This window comes from Temnothorax americanus, unplaced genomic scaffold (genome assembly GCF_048541705.1).
Source record: "Temnothorax americanus isolate GAGA-0224 unplaced genomic scaffold, ASM4854170v1 Scaffold40, whole genome shotgun sequence".
Lineage (NCBI taxonomy): Eukaryota > Metazoa > Arthropoda > Insecta > Hymenoptera > Formicidae > Temnothorax > Temnothorax americanus.
This window is the reverse complement of record NW_027509548.1, coordinates 726,811-741,698: the sequence shown is the minus strand read 5'-3', so window position 1 is coordinate 741,698 and position 14,888 is coordinate 726,811. Positions and strand designations below refer to the sequence as shown.

General features: G+C 39.2%; 1 long non-coding RNA gene across 2 annotated transcripts; it reads left to right on the top strand.

Annotated features, from left to right (window-relative positions):
- The first annotated feature begins 13,701 nt into the window (after positions 1 to 13,701).
- LOC143902766 (uncharacterized) lies at positions 13,702 to 14,806 on the top strand. 2 transcript variants are annotated; one of them, XR_013258472.1, is made up of 3 exons: positions 13,702 to 13,987; positions 14,062 to 14,432; positions 14,521 to 14,806. It is a non-coding gene; the product is annotated as an uncharacterized LOC143902766 (long non-coding RNA). The 2 variants fall into 2 exon arrangements; XR_013258471.1 differs by having other exon boundaries at positions 13,706 to 13,987; positions 14,518 to 14,806.
- Positions 14,807 to 14,888: the final 82 nt, after the last annotated feature.

The following is a 14,888-nucleotide window of genomic DNA, read 5'->3' as shown; positions in this document are numbered from 1 at the left end:
GGACAAGAACTTCTGTAAAATATTCTGTCCAGCGTTCCAGCTGGTCGTCCTTAGATGTTAGGAGAGCTCCATCTTTCGCTTTTAGAGGAGGAGAGTTTGCAAATCTCCTTCCAGACAGCTTTTTAGTTATGTAATAAAGTAACTTTGTGTTGTTGCTCTCAGCTGCTTGTTGCGCTAGGGCCGCCAGGTCGTTGATCCACGCCCGTTTGTCCCTTCTCACGCTTCTCTTAACCTCCTTGTTTAATTGCGCGTGCTTCTTTCCAAGATCAATTCTCGCTCCTAGTGACTGCGCTGTATTGAGTAGGGCTTTAACAGATTTTCTCTCATCTATTATATTCCACGACTCTTGAGAAATCCACTCCTCTCTAGAGTTTCGTCTGTAGTCCACAGTTGCTTCACCTGCGCTGATAAATGCGGTCTTTAGTAGCTTCCAGCTGTCATCGAGATCCCTTGGGGCGGCATGCTGTATTTCACTTGTCAACGCAATTAGGCTTTGCACAAAGTTCCTTTTGACCTCCTTTTGCTTCAGGCTATCCACCAGGAATCTCCTTGGCGCCTTACTAGTAAGTTTGGGTTTGACTGCAGCAAGCTTGACTTTGACAACGCCTACCACAAGGTGATGATCGCTTGCCATATCTGCACCACGCCGGACTTTTACGTCTAGGAGGGATCTTCTCCATTTCCTGCTTACCATTATGTGGTCGATCTGGTTCTGTGTGCGTTGGTCTGGCGACGTCCAAGTATTCTTATGTATTTCCCGGTGGGGAAACACAGTTCCGCCAATAACAAAATCAAAACTCGCACACGCTTCTATTAGTCGTTCACCGTTGTCGTTCCTGCTGCCCGTGCCATGTCGCCCATCACCAGTTCCAAGCCTGCGTTGTCTGCACCTACCTTTGCATTTAGGTCTCCCATAACTATGCAAAGGTCCGCCTTCCTAATTCTGCGTAGACATCCGTAAAGTGCGTCGTAGAAATTATCTTTATCTTCGGGCTCTGCTACTTCCGTTGGGGCATAACACTGAACAATGGATACGTTCCGTGCTCGACCTCTAAGGCGGGCTAGGATGATGCGGTCAGTGATCGGCCGCCACTCGATGAGGCTCTTCCTCATATTCCCGCTCAGTATTATCCCAACACCTCCAGTTCTGGGTTCGCCACCAGGCTTACCAGAGTATATAAATAATCTACCATCGTTAGTCGTCATTTCACCGCTATCTGGCCACCTCGTCTCGCACAGTCCTAAGATATCCAGCCTATAGGTCTCCATTTCCCTGCAAACCTGAGCCAAGCGGGAGGCCTCCAGTAAAGTTCGAATGTTCCATGTTCCGAATCTAGTCCGAGTTTTCATTCCAAAGGTCGTCAACTGTCGTTCCGTCCGGCTATGCTTCGTGTTGGTTTCTGTAATAGGTGTGGGTTTAAGATGAGCGGGTTATTAGCCCACTGCACCCGATCTCGCTGGCGGGGCTGCCACCTTACACTGGCTGAGAACAGCAGGTTTTCTGTCAGGGTTTTCCTTCCCTTAGTCGAAATGGTCCCGTTTTAAGGCGCCGGACACTCGCCTTCACCCTCCTCCGTTAGCTACAGCCAGGCTTCACCCAGGGGACACGCGACATTCACTAGGTGGAGTGTGAAGTCTTCGTGGACGTGGAGGTAGGATTTGCTGGTATTGCCAAAACAGCTCGGGCATTACTCCACATTTATTATGGTTGCATATTCGACATCTGCAAACCACGTAGAGACCCTATACCAACCTTGACCCCCGTACAATTTTTTAGGAGGTACAATTTTAGGAGGTACAGTTTTTTAGAGGGCTTCCCGTATGTACCCCGTACATACGTACCTCGTACGTACATATGTACTTCGTACAAATGTACCTCATACATATGTACCTCGTACAAATGTATACCTCCTACATACGTACCTCGTATACGTAGCCAACCATGGCATAATTGCGACATTTGTTGAACGAAAGACATTCGCGAATAGCAGCGGGAAATATTATATCATATATCCAATTCAAAATTTTATTACTCTTTTTAAACTGAATTTGTTTCTTAAAATGATTTTTGAAAAACTATATATTTGCGCTGGTTATGACTATGTGTAGACTATATATAACACTTACATTAAATTAAGAAGTAGTCTACCACGTAAAGCAGTTAGCTTACGATCCAGAGGTCCCGAGTCCCGAGTTCGAATCCCACCAAGGTAAGTGATTTTTTAAATACGAGAAAGTAGCTAAGAATAATATACTTCTGGCCACAGGTAGAAATCCGGGGGTCGGGGGGGGGGCGCGTTCCCCGCGGGGGGAACGCCATAAGAGATGGGCGAGGGGGGTCCGGGAGGAGCAGCTAATGGGGGGACGAAAAGTGGGAGAAAATTCACTTCTGGCCTCAGGGTACTCTGGAGGGAAACGGGGAAGGGGGGGTACCGCGTTACCGACGGTGCGCGAGGAGAGAGCGTCGTCGATCGCGGCGAGGCGCGTACTGTCGCGTCGCCCGCTTTTCTCAGTCCTAACGGGCCGGACGTGGTTTTCCGGCCGCCCGTTTCCCAAACGGCGAAAATCGCAAGTCGTCTTCCCGCGAGGGGGAGCGTCGATCGCGCGCTTCTTCGTCTCAACGGGCCGGACGCGGTTTTCCGATGTATCGAGAGAGACAGAGAGAGACGATACCGCTCTCTTCGTTCACCCGAACCGTACGTTTCGCGAATAATATTCTTTTATCGCGCGTCCGAACTCGTTCAAGGTCGCTGTCGGCGTCACATCCTCCTTTTGTTTTTTCTCGAGCGACGCGGCGAGCGGTTCTTTTTTTTTCGAAATAGGAGCGAACGTGTTCAAGGTCGTTCTATTTTTTAGACGTGTCGCGTGGGGCGGAGGGTGAGCGTGTGAAAACACGTTCGAACGTGTTCAAGGTCGTTCTTTTCGCGGGATCTCGATTACCTTTCTTTGTTCTTCATCGTTTCGGTTCGAAGGTTGTTTCAATCCGTCTCTTTACGCATCGCGGATGACGCAATCGCGGGGATCGTGTGGTAAGCGGAGTCGGGGATCGCAGATCGCATTGAACAATATCGTTTGCCACTTTGAATGCGATAGTGCGCAGACATAAAAGAACCAGAACTGAAGTAGTGGGACATTAAATCCATGATTATGCTCCCAATTATCAACATCATCACAGTCACGTTCAAAGGTTTTTTCAACATCATAGATGATTAGGATTATTGAGAACGGTCAGGGTACATATACATACGTATCGAATTGTTCATCACCACCAATTCGAAGTATTTCCCAATACCTATGAATCTTAATGTATGTTGCTTCACAATCATAAGCTGTTCACAAAATTTAGACGCCCAATATCGATAGTCAACAATAGGTCTAATATGATACGGCACAGACGTCAGCACGGCGAGCTGCACGTGATTCTTCCTCGCTAACGCACTCGTTCCGCAGCCGTCGATACACTTTTCGTCTACGTTAGAATCCCACTTATAAGGAGAATCGGTATTGATAACGACTCTTTGTCTACGAAGCGTTGACTGGTTCCGCTTATAACCGAGTTCGCGATCGCGAAGAAAACTGCACCGGCGATATTCGTTGCACATCTGTCAATTTCACTCCTTGATCTTCTTCACGTAAACCATCGGTGATATCTGTTGTAATACATTCCATTATTAAATCACAGTATATACAGTAGCGCAACTCTCGGTCGGCACCTTTGATGTTAGTGTTGGCCAAAATGGAGTGCGCATGCGCGAAATAAAGCAGTATTCTGTCTCACTTCTCTCTTCGTCATCTCTTTCTTTCCTACTCGTTAGCCCATATTGAGGTTAGTTTAACGCAGTTGGCGCGAGATACAACTATATCTGTTTCCAGCAAACACAGAATACATCTTTGATAGCAAATTGTCGCCAAAATGGCATTAAATTTGGAATTTGATGCCATCTTGGCGACAATTTGCTATCAAAGGTGTATTCTGTGTTTGCTGGGTTAGTTTCAATAAAAATTATGCAGAATTATTGTTAACGATGTACAATGTTAACAATGCGCGCAAAAAAAATGAAAGAAATTAAAAAAAAAATATTGAAAAATATTACATAAATAATAGATGAATTGTTAATGATGCAAAATAATGAAATATAAATACTAATATATGAAATATTATACTAATAATAATAGTATATATATGTTATATATAAATATATATTATATAAAATAAGTCAGGAATAAATGTAAAATAAGTATATAACACATAATATATATAGAATAATTTTCTCACATAAAAGTATACACACATAGTATACACACAAAGAAAAATTATGTAAACATTTTAAATTAATATATAACACTTTTTAAATGTATACATTTATTTATTTTTATAAAACATGTCACATTTTACAATATATTATATATTAAATATATATTATAGATTTTTTTTTGTAGTAATAAACACAATTTTTTAATGATACGATAATATGTAGTTATAATATATATTAATAAAATTTTTACATTTTATATAAATACTTAAATAAATTTTTACAAATAATGGAATACATATTATTGAAAATTTTACTGATAATGCTAAGCTATTGCACAAAAAAATTGCATGGCTTATTAATATTAAAAACTAAATATATAATTTGCGCATTGTAATACTAATAATAATACACAAACTTTTTCAGTTTCTTTTCACCAACCTCTCTCATCTATTCGTATCTCAGCTACTCGATCCACCTCGATACAAATCGAAAAGAGAGACAGACAAAAAGCAAAAATAATATAATATAATAATAGTAATAATGAATATAAATATAAGAATATATAATTACATAAATACTTATAAAAACAAGGCTAGATACAGATATAAAAAGTGAAGATCAAAAAAGTTTTTTTTATAAATGTAGAATATTTATAAGTTTTCTATTTTTCCTCTTACTTTCTTTCTTCTTACATGATTTGTTATGTTCTGATAATGTATAATAAATACGCATACGCAAAAATAATTTGATAAGAAATATTTTAGGAAAATGCGGACACGGCGGTTCAAAAATTATATTTTGCACAAGCTGAAATAAGTAACTGCCAATATTTTTCTGAAAACAATTTTTTTCAAAATTTGTCACAAATATTTCTTCTAATTTATGTATATATAAACAGAAATCATCGCTTGCTACATTTAAGTTTCCGAACATGTTTGTTTCATTGTTTTCATAAGCTCGAAATGAAGAATATAACGTTGTATCATCAAAAGTAGCCTTGCTTTTATTTACATAGTCTATACATGTATCACATGAATGTATTTCTAAACATTTCCTTGTTAGGTACCCACATACATATTTAAATGCATTTTCTTCTGGCAGATCCATTGTATAATAATCATGATTTGGGATGTCTAAAATTATACGCGTTGAAGATGGAACAGATTCAGATACGGTAGATGAAGTAGAATTTGGTGTCCCAATTAGACTTAACATATCATCTCATCTGGAGCACAATTTTGCGTATCTGGATGTTTCAGAAATGTTATACTGAACAGTTTTTTGAAAGCGCGTGAAAATTGTATAGGTGTTGGATTTAAAGAATTACCACCTTGTTGTCTAATCGAACCAAAAAAATTTTCGAGACAATCTTGATTAATCCTACGTGTTTTCAAGTATGGAAAATTGTAACATTTTAATTTTTCCCAAAGTTTTATTATACTTTTAATCGTTATCTGCCAGCATTCAAAACATCTTACTTTTACATTAGTACCCTTTTTATCAATGACTTTAATACTTTTCAAAAAGCATATCATTTCTTCTAAAAACTGTTGTTGTATTTTGCTTCCGGTAAAAACTTTACCATATTTTTTAGGGCTACTTGCAGTAAAAGAATTCAAAATATCAAATAATTTATCGAAATGGTCTATTAAATCAATGGTTCCAACTGCTTCACTTGGAAGTAAACCGTGAGACATTTGTGTACACATGCCTGCAGCGCAACGATTGCTAAATACTTGGCAAACAAGTTTCACTTTCATTCTTTGAAAACCATTGGGTTCAATATGGCATTTCGTTAATTTAGGTGCCAATTTTATCCATTGTTTACTATCTTTCATATAAAATTGAACAATGTGAGTCCATGATGCTATTTTATTATTAAACTGAAAATCATGCTTTAGGAGATTATTACGTGTTGCTTTTAATAAATGAGGAGTATCAAAAATGTAAAGTACTTCTTCCTCCTCAACTAAAAAGATTGAGTTTTTTGTCGAAATTCCTAGCTCGCGAGATAAATGGATAAAATTAGATCTCATATCTGTTATTAATGCATGTACTGTTGCACCACTCATTCTTAATTTTATTATTGTTTCAAATATTATACTTTTTAAATCATGATTCCGACATGTACTTTCGACAAAACAATAACATAAAGGAAGTTTCCAATTTCCTGCAATGCTACGTGCCATTATAACAAAAACGTTTTTTGCAGGTACAGATGATTTTTCCTTTCCATTATCCTCAAACCCAATAATTTCATCTCGCGATACATTATAAAATAAATGAGATTTTAAACTCATCTCATCCGCGCATAAAATACAATGTCTATCCATCGGAGGCAATGACTTTAATTTTAATGCTAAAGTATCAAAAACTTTATTATTTAAACCAGGTGCAATATTCCACGTTTGAGTCAATGATTGTAAACAACGTATTGAGGGTAATGGAATTGATTTCTTCAATTCTCTATAGTTTCGCGGACTTAAAAAATATAAACATAATGCGAATTTTTTAAATTCAGGATCGTACCTTCTACCACGACTACGTTTTACTTGCGCATCAATTTGTACCGACAACAATCTCGCAAACCTTACAGGTAATAACTTACTTCCTAATGTACGCAGAGTCTCAAACTGATCCGCATCCTCCGCATTTGCTGCTTTTTTTTTGGAGTTAGGCACTTTACCTTTTCTTAACCGTCTAATCGTTTCTCGCAGACTTTTAACTTGCGCTTTCAACTTCTTATTCTTCAATCTCAGTTTCGTCTTTCGAGGAGAATTGTCGGAAGACATATTTGCTTGCTGGGTCTTCGTACATGTGCCAGATGTGCTCCTGCGCACACAAAATATTTACATTTCTTACAGATTGCAAAAACAGATGATAAATTAATACAGTAAAGCCCGTATCAGACTACGGATTGGGATTGAGATTGGATTGAAATTTAATCAATCAGAACAGATCTCAAGTTTACTAAACTTGAGATCTGTTCTGATTGATTAAATTTTAATCCAATCTCAATCCCAATCCGTAGTCTGATACGGGCTAAAGAGATATATAGATTGAAGTAAAATAAATAAAACTTACGGTCCAGCAATTTCAGCATCATTATTCATTACACGTTCAGGTTCAGGTAATTGCAAGTTACTGCAAAAGGTATAATTAAAAGAATGTTATTTTTATTACAATATTCAAATATTTTCCAAACATTGAAAAAAAATTATTATATATATTGTTTTTGGTAAGTGTTTATAAAAATAATTACTGGTATTTTATTATTACCTGTTATTTTCTTCTCTGCTTGTTGATGGAGTTGCAATCTGTACATCCAGATCCATCTCAAACGTTCCAACGTTGAAACATGTATTGCTACAAAAAAATCGAGTTAAATGAGCTATTACAATTTTGGTTTTAATATTTGTATATAAAATGTGTGGTAATTGTGACGATTATTAAACATGAAATTATATTTCACGTCGGACAAAATTCACTTGTAAAAATAACTTCAAATAATCAATCGAATATTTGAAGATAGAAATGATACGTAAAATCGATATTATTCAATGTTATTAGAAGATCAACGCGCGTAATCCATTTCCATATATCTAAACCGATCGATTTTAGTTTTCAAACTCAACACGTGCATATTTCGTACATCATATAAGAAAACTTTTCTAAGAAAAAAAGGCTATTGTCCTAGGTCCTTCTCTCCGTCCACCATAAAAAGAATTTATAGTGGAGGGGACAAGAGGCCACAAAAGCCCGCTAGGATTCTGTAAAATTTCAGTCTGCTTCAGTCTGCTAGTAGCAACCAAATGCAGAAGTTGTATATACTGGTGACGATCACGTGTTTGTTTAAGCCAAGCGTTTCGTTTCGAGAGCGTTCGCGATGATCTGCAAAATGAACGAATTGTGGCGATGCTTCCAACGAACGTTTCGTGTGGATTACGGGACAATAATTTCGATGCCGGAACAGACATGTAGACCATTTTATACACATCATTAAAATAATTGAAAAAATATAAAAGAATTCATACATCTTCTTTGAAGTTAACACTATGTTATAAAATATTATAAATTTAAAAATAGAAAAAAGAGTTGTAGATATTTCTTATATTTTTTTATATTTTAAATTCTTCATTGATTTTTGAGTATTTCTGCATTTGATTGCTACCAGCAGACTGAAGCAGACTGAAATTTTACAGGATGCTTGCGAACCCTTGTAGCCTCTTATCCCCTTCACTATAAATTCTTTTTATATGATGGATGGAGAGAATTAAGAACCTAGGGGACAAGAGCCTTTTTTTCCTATATATATATTTTTTTTTATTTGACGCACCTTGTTGTTTCTTCTTGTACAGTGTCCATTGACATGTGTTGTTCAATGTTCAAAGCCTCATCGTTGTCCATTATTGTGCTTCTGGAAAAAAGTTGATTTGAGTTATGTGTTAATTTAAATTTAATTTTTCTAATATTTTTATGATAAATGCAAAAATAGCTTACACATTATTGTTTTCATATTCCATTAATACTATTCCATCCGTTGATACTGCAGAAGCTGTAGTACTGCTGTAAAAGAATATATTTTTAATTATTTTATATTACTATCAAAAATATTCTGAAGTATCACAAAACTATAGATTTTCCAAATAAAAAGTAATTAAAACTAATATATATGAAAACTTACTTATTATTAGTGAACTCTAAACATCTTGTTGGTACAGCATCTGGATGAAGGCGAGCTCGACTTTTGACCATTTTATATTTATCTTCCTCAAAATGTACATGGCACAATCGACAATTGCGGTGAGCATACTCGGAGCCTTTCGGTATTAAATCTGATCTTCTGCATGCTTGAACCCATGCCAACCACCTGTATATGTCAGAATAATTAATTAAATTACGCAAATAATAAAATAATAATGTAAACAATTATTAAAATAGTATTTGTACCTATCATGTTCTTTTGGAAAGAGGAAGAAATGTCGTTTTTCCACATTTATGGTGCTCATACATCCTGTCACTGCACACCAATGACTTTCTTTTTTAAAGTTTTTAATGGTTTTTTCCATTTTCTAGTTCCTTCTTGTAGCAAAAAATCTGAAACAAAGCTAAGATCAAAGTGCTCTCAAAGAAAAGAAAACCTGTATAAAATTTATACAGGTTAACTTTCCTTCCTATACTTCCAATACACAAATCACTTCACAATCACTTCACAAATCTCTTCACAATCACCTACTTTACAATCACACACTTCACACTATTTTTTTTCCGACTTTTATCAAGTCAATCTATAGCTGTCTATAGCACTTTAACGCCTTAGCATTTAAATGTGCCTCTAAATCCGTTAGAAAAGGAAAGAGAGTAAGAAGAAAAGAGACAGAGGTAGTGCTTTATTTCGCGCATGCGCAATCCGTTTTGGCCAACACGAAATCAGAGGAGTTGCGCTACTGTATATACTGTGATTAAATCATCGTCAGATTTTGGAGGCTCCACAGATTCCTCTTCAATTATCTACACCATGTTGTGCACGTTATGTATAATGTCCCACTCGCGATAATGTTTTTTATTACTTCATGCAAATCGGGCACATGTTGCATGGATATATTTGAAACAATGGAGTATTACGACAATCTGTGCAAAATTGAATGGTCATTACGTCGTACGGCTCGGTTACATGCTCTCGACGTTCACGTATGTGCTCACCAGTGTCTGGTGAAGCGATCATACACGAATAACACAAGTTATCTGAGCCGTATTCAAAATAAAAATAAATTGCGCAACACTTTGTACGTCCATCCAACGCTAAAAATTCGGGACGCGACACTATTTTTTTCATAACTTCTCTACGGTTATTGTCTTCATCGCTGTTATAGGTGCTGTCCGGCGACAACGGACGATCCTCGTCGGATGAATCTACATCCATTGTTGCCTCGAAATTATTGTTCACTGTTTTTTTGAAAAAAAAAAATGTTTCTTTTATACCGCTTACTCGCCACAAGAACTTTAGCCCCAACTTTTAAGAGCCGCGATAATGTTTTTTTTTTATCGTGTGCAAATCGGGCACATATTACGCGGAAATATCATAAACAATGATTCACGACATCTTGAACAATACCGGCCATGCGTCGTTCCGCGTCTCTCAACGAAGTGTTTTAGGCGAGCGTACATGCCGAAATCAAGGTCCCATAGTGCAACCATACACGGAGCACATAGTGCAAGTGCACCACCCGTTGAATAATAAAAATATATTACGCAATGTCTTTCACGTAAATTTAGCACTATTCTATCGATGACTTCTTCATGATTGTCGTCGTCGTCACTGAAGTAGTCACTGTCGTCCGTTAACTCGCGATCCATATCGGAATTATTGTCATCTCCTTTATCGTGAAAAATATTCTTCTGTATTGAATACTTGACACAAAAAAACTTCACCCTCGAATATGAACGTTCGCGTCGCGAAAACTAGCCGAAGACTGATCCACAAGATGTGGATCCATAATCATCCTGGCGACAACGGATGCTATGCGTTCGTATAATTATCGTTAGCACATATTTTGTTTATACATTCCAGCAGCCGGATATCGGCGCTCGCATTTTGTAATATGCCGCGCCATAACCGAATACCAGCCGCGACGGTTAAATCGTAATCGGCAGCGGCTCTTCCTAGAAAAAAACATGAAAGGGACTCCGCAACGGTTAAATTGTCATCGGTGACAAATTTTATCAATTGTTTACCTCGGCTATTTTATCTTCAAACCGTCGTAGGGCCATCGACGCTCGCTTTTGTAGTGAGACGCCGTAACCGAATGGCGGCTCGCATGTTCTAGAAGGGTGAGATCATTGCGGAGTCAAATGTCTAACTCGCTGTTTTGTTTATATTCGCCGATAAAATTCCAGCAGCCGAACGGCGCCGTTGTAATACCCCCGCGCCGATAAAGTGATGATCCCCCACCCCGGGGGACCACCCTCGGCGTAGAAGTGGACACCTACCCCCCCCCCCTCGGCGGTACCCCTTGTCAATACGATATGTTTATTAATATTTAATAAACATGTCCCGACACGCTTGCCGACCCCCCCCCTCGCTCCCCCTCACCAACGAGTCGTCCTTCCCCCCCCCCGCTCCCTCTCACCAACAAGTTGTCGTCCCCCTCCCCGCTCCCCCTCGCCACCAAGTCCGCCCCCCCGCCCCGGCTGACCCCTCGCCGCCAAGTCCCCCCCCCCCCGGCTGACCCCTCGCCTACGAGTCGTCCCCCCCCCGGCTGACCCCTCACCACCAAGTTGCCCCCCCCCGGCAGACCCCTCGCCACCAAGTTGTCCCCCCCCCGGCTGACCCCTCGCCACCAAGTTGCCCCCCCCCGGCTGACCCCTCGCCTACGAGTCGTCCCCCCCGGCGCCTTCCCCCCCGCCCCTCACCCCCCCTCGGAGCTCCCGAGTTAGGTCTGTTATTGATATATCTACTTATGCTGATTTCACGGCGGTGTTTCGTTCACTATATGCACTGCATGTCAATAAAATTAAGCAACTCAGCTGAATATTTAAATAAAAAATGAAACAAAACTATAGAATATTCAATCGGCAAACAAAAGTAAGAAAACACCATTTAGGAAATACAAATATACTCGAATCAAAGATATTTTCAAGAAAGAATTATATGTAACATTTATCAGCAATATATATTGACAACCGTTATGTCGACATTTCAAGTGCAAGTTGTACCATTGCAAAGAAATAACCGTAACTCAAGACAGCACGCACTAGAACGAGGAACGTTACAGTATAACGCGCTGGAAGGGGTGAAGCGTTTTCACGCATCTGCGCAGTCCGCTTTCACGCGCGCGCAATCCTCTTCACAAAGTATTTCTTTATGGGAAATAAACATCTGTTATTATTATTACGTTGCTGGCATATTCAAAATCGATTACATTAATATCCGCAATCAACATTATAGACATAAATTATGAAATTTGCGTTGAAATTTATATATCAGAAAATATAAAATGTGAAATATTCAATCGACCAACGAAAAGAGTATAGGGGAACGCATACTCACTGATGTCTCCCATATGACTTCCGACCCGGGTGGACTCCTTCACAAGATGGCGGCGACAACCGCAGGTTCAGGTAAATAGAAGGTAAGTAATCGATAACTTCGATTATATTTTCACAAATGATTTTTCCGTTTATTGTTAACTTCCGTTTCACAGTGGTTGTTGTTCACAATTTTCGTTTCCGCGCAAAATGACGGTCGCACTTCTCGCAAAATCAGCGAATAGTCAGTCAGTCAGGCAAGCAAGCTTAGACACGATATTGAGTCCCGCACAAGAGATAGAGACAAAAACGATAATCTGTGAACAATTTGCGATATTTCGTGTGACAGATAAATAAGTCATAACATTAAAGATAGGTGAACACAGTAAACGAAACTACGGTATGAGTGTTTTTTTCCACGCCATTCTTACAGTCCACTTACAATAACATCGTTAGTAAATTCTTGATATTAAAATACAAATAGTTGTTAAAACATAAATTGAAATTATTAAAATTTAAGATTTACAATTTTTTTTAAAATAAAGTATAATAAATACACAAATATATATTTTACCAAAAAGATGTATTGTATTTAGTGATTATAATAATTATTTTAAACACTGCACAGATATTATGCATTTAGGCACCCTCGTCAATCTCGAGTAGTTGCCTTGCTGTTATCTGTCAGCCTTCTGTTGGTGATTCGCATTTGTAAAGGTGCGAATTCATGGGACGCTCGTTTCAGCGTATCGCGAAATCACGTGATTTCGCGCTGACGCTAGCGTCAAGCAAAGAAAGCTGGATTTTCTCAGCTTTAGCGTCAAAGCCAAAGCAGCGCGAAGACGCCGAAATTTTGACGCTGTTGTCCTTTTCATGAATTTCAATTGACGCCGACGTCACGTGTGGTCATGCGACCTTCTTGCCGCTGAAAATGAGCGTCGAGCGTCAGCATGAAAAGGCACCTTAAAGCGGGGAGCACACACTTCTGCACAACGCATATATTGCTAAGTATAAGAAAATTGATTGGTCCATACACATGTGCATAAGGAAATAGACAAATCAATTTTCTTATGCTTACGCATTATGCGTTGTGCAGAAGTGTGTGCTCCCCGTTTAAAGCGGGGAACACATATTACTTTTGCATAACGCATAATACGTAAGCATAAAGGCCATCGCACACAAAATTGCATAGGTTGCATAAGCATATAGCATAAGACCGCTGGACCAATGAGCATCCAGCATAGAGTCGCCATATTGATTTACATAAGATGCTCATTGGTCCAGCGGTCTTATGCTATGCTTAGCAATTTTGTGTGCGATGGCCTTAAAAGCGTCGTCTACGCAATGGCAGTAAGAGTGCCGTCCCATGGCGCGTATCGAGATACGCGCGTATCGGGCGTATCGACTCTGCGACCAATCACAGACGATCCGCCGTTTTTGATACGCTTAACAATCTTTTGAACATTGTTTGAGCGGATCGCACACTCACACAGTTCCATCGTAACGTACGTGTGGGTCGAGCCCTCCTTCTTGGGTTCAGGTGCCATATTGAGTGTAGAAAGTGCACTAGTGGCACTAGAGCAGTAGAGAAAAGAGAAGAAACGGAGTATTTACATACGAGGTGCGTGCAATTAGGAATTATTGCGATCTAATACACAACAGAATACTCAGGAGAATTTGGACAGTTTTCCGCAAAGCTGATCGTACGTATTCGATCGTACATATGCGTAGTCACGATGTTCCAATGAAATCCTGAGTGACATTGTTTTGTGTTTAGGTTAACCCGAATCGAAGGCCGACACAAGCAGGATTGTCAGATTCTCGAGGAAGGGCCGCGTGTTCATCGGACTGAGACACTATACGACCAACGCTATCCGGTCCGACGCATCTATGCCCGTAGTACATGCGGTTAAGGCGAAGAGACGCTCGGAATTGAAGACTTTACTTTTGCTGGCTACCCCCGCTTGCTCTCTTTGTGATATTTCTCATAGGCGGTGTGAGCAACTTTGGCAGAGTTTGTCTAATGTCGACGGCGGGGCACAGAATCACGCAGTCCCTTAGGAAACAGGCGTACGCCGCTATCCTTCAACAGGAAACGGCAATGTTTTGACAGAGAAAGTACGGGAGAACTAGTCGGGAGATTGAGCGGTACGTTTCACGCTTTTAATCAGATATAACGCATCATTAAGGCATCGAAATCTATCATTTTGATTTCATTATCCTTTTTTTCCAGAAGATACACAACTTATTAGCTCCGCTGTCACGTCCAATGTATCAGATGATTTGCGCTCTGCTATTATGGCCATTACAGGAATGTCCATGATGTTTTATGTCGCCGTCGCTAGCATAATATCGATTAATGAAAGTAATTTGGTTCATAAAGGTGTGAGTGAGATTGATTTCTTTCTCGGCGCTGTAAATGAACGCTCGTCCGCACTTTCTCTGTATATTTCGTGTTGTGATACTATTCGCTGTAAAACGTATTCTCAATCAGTGATATATATTGTAATGATTACTTGTAATAAAAAATAATCCAAAATAAATCTGATTAACTGAGTTATTGTCACTGATTCACTCTTCGCAAATTTATTACTGCTATCTTAT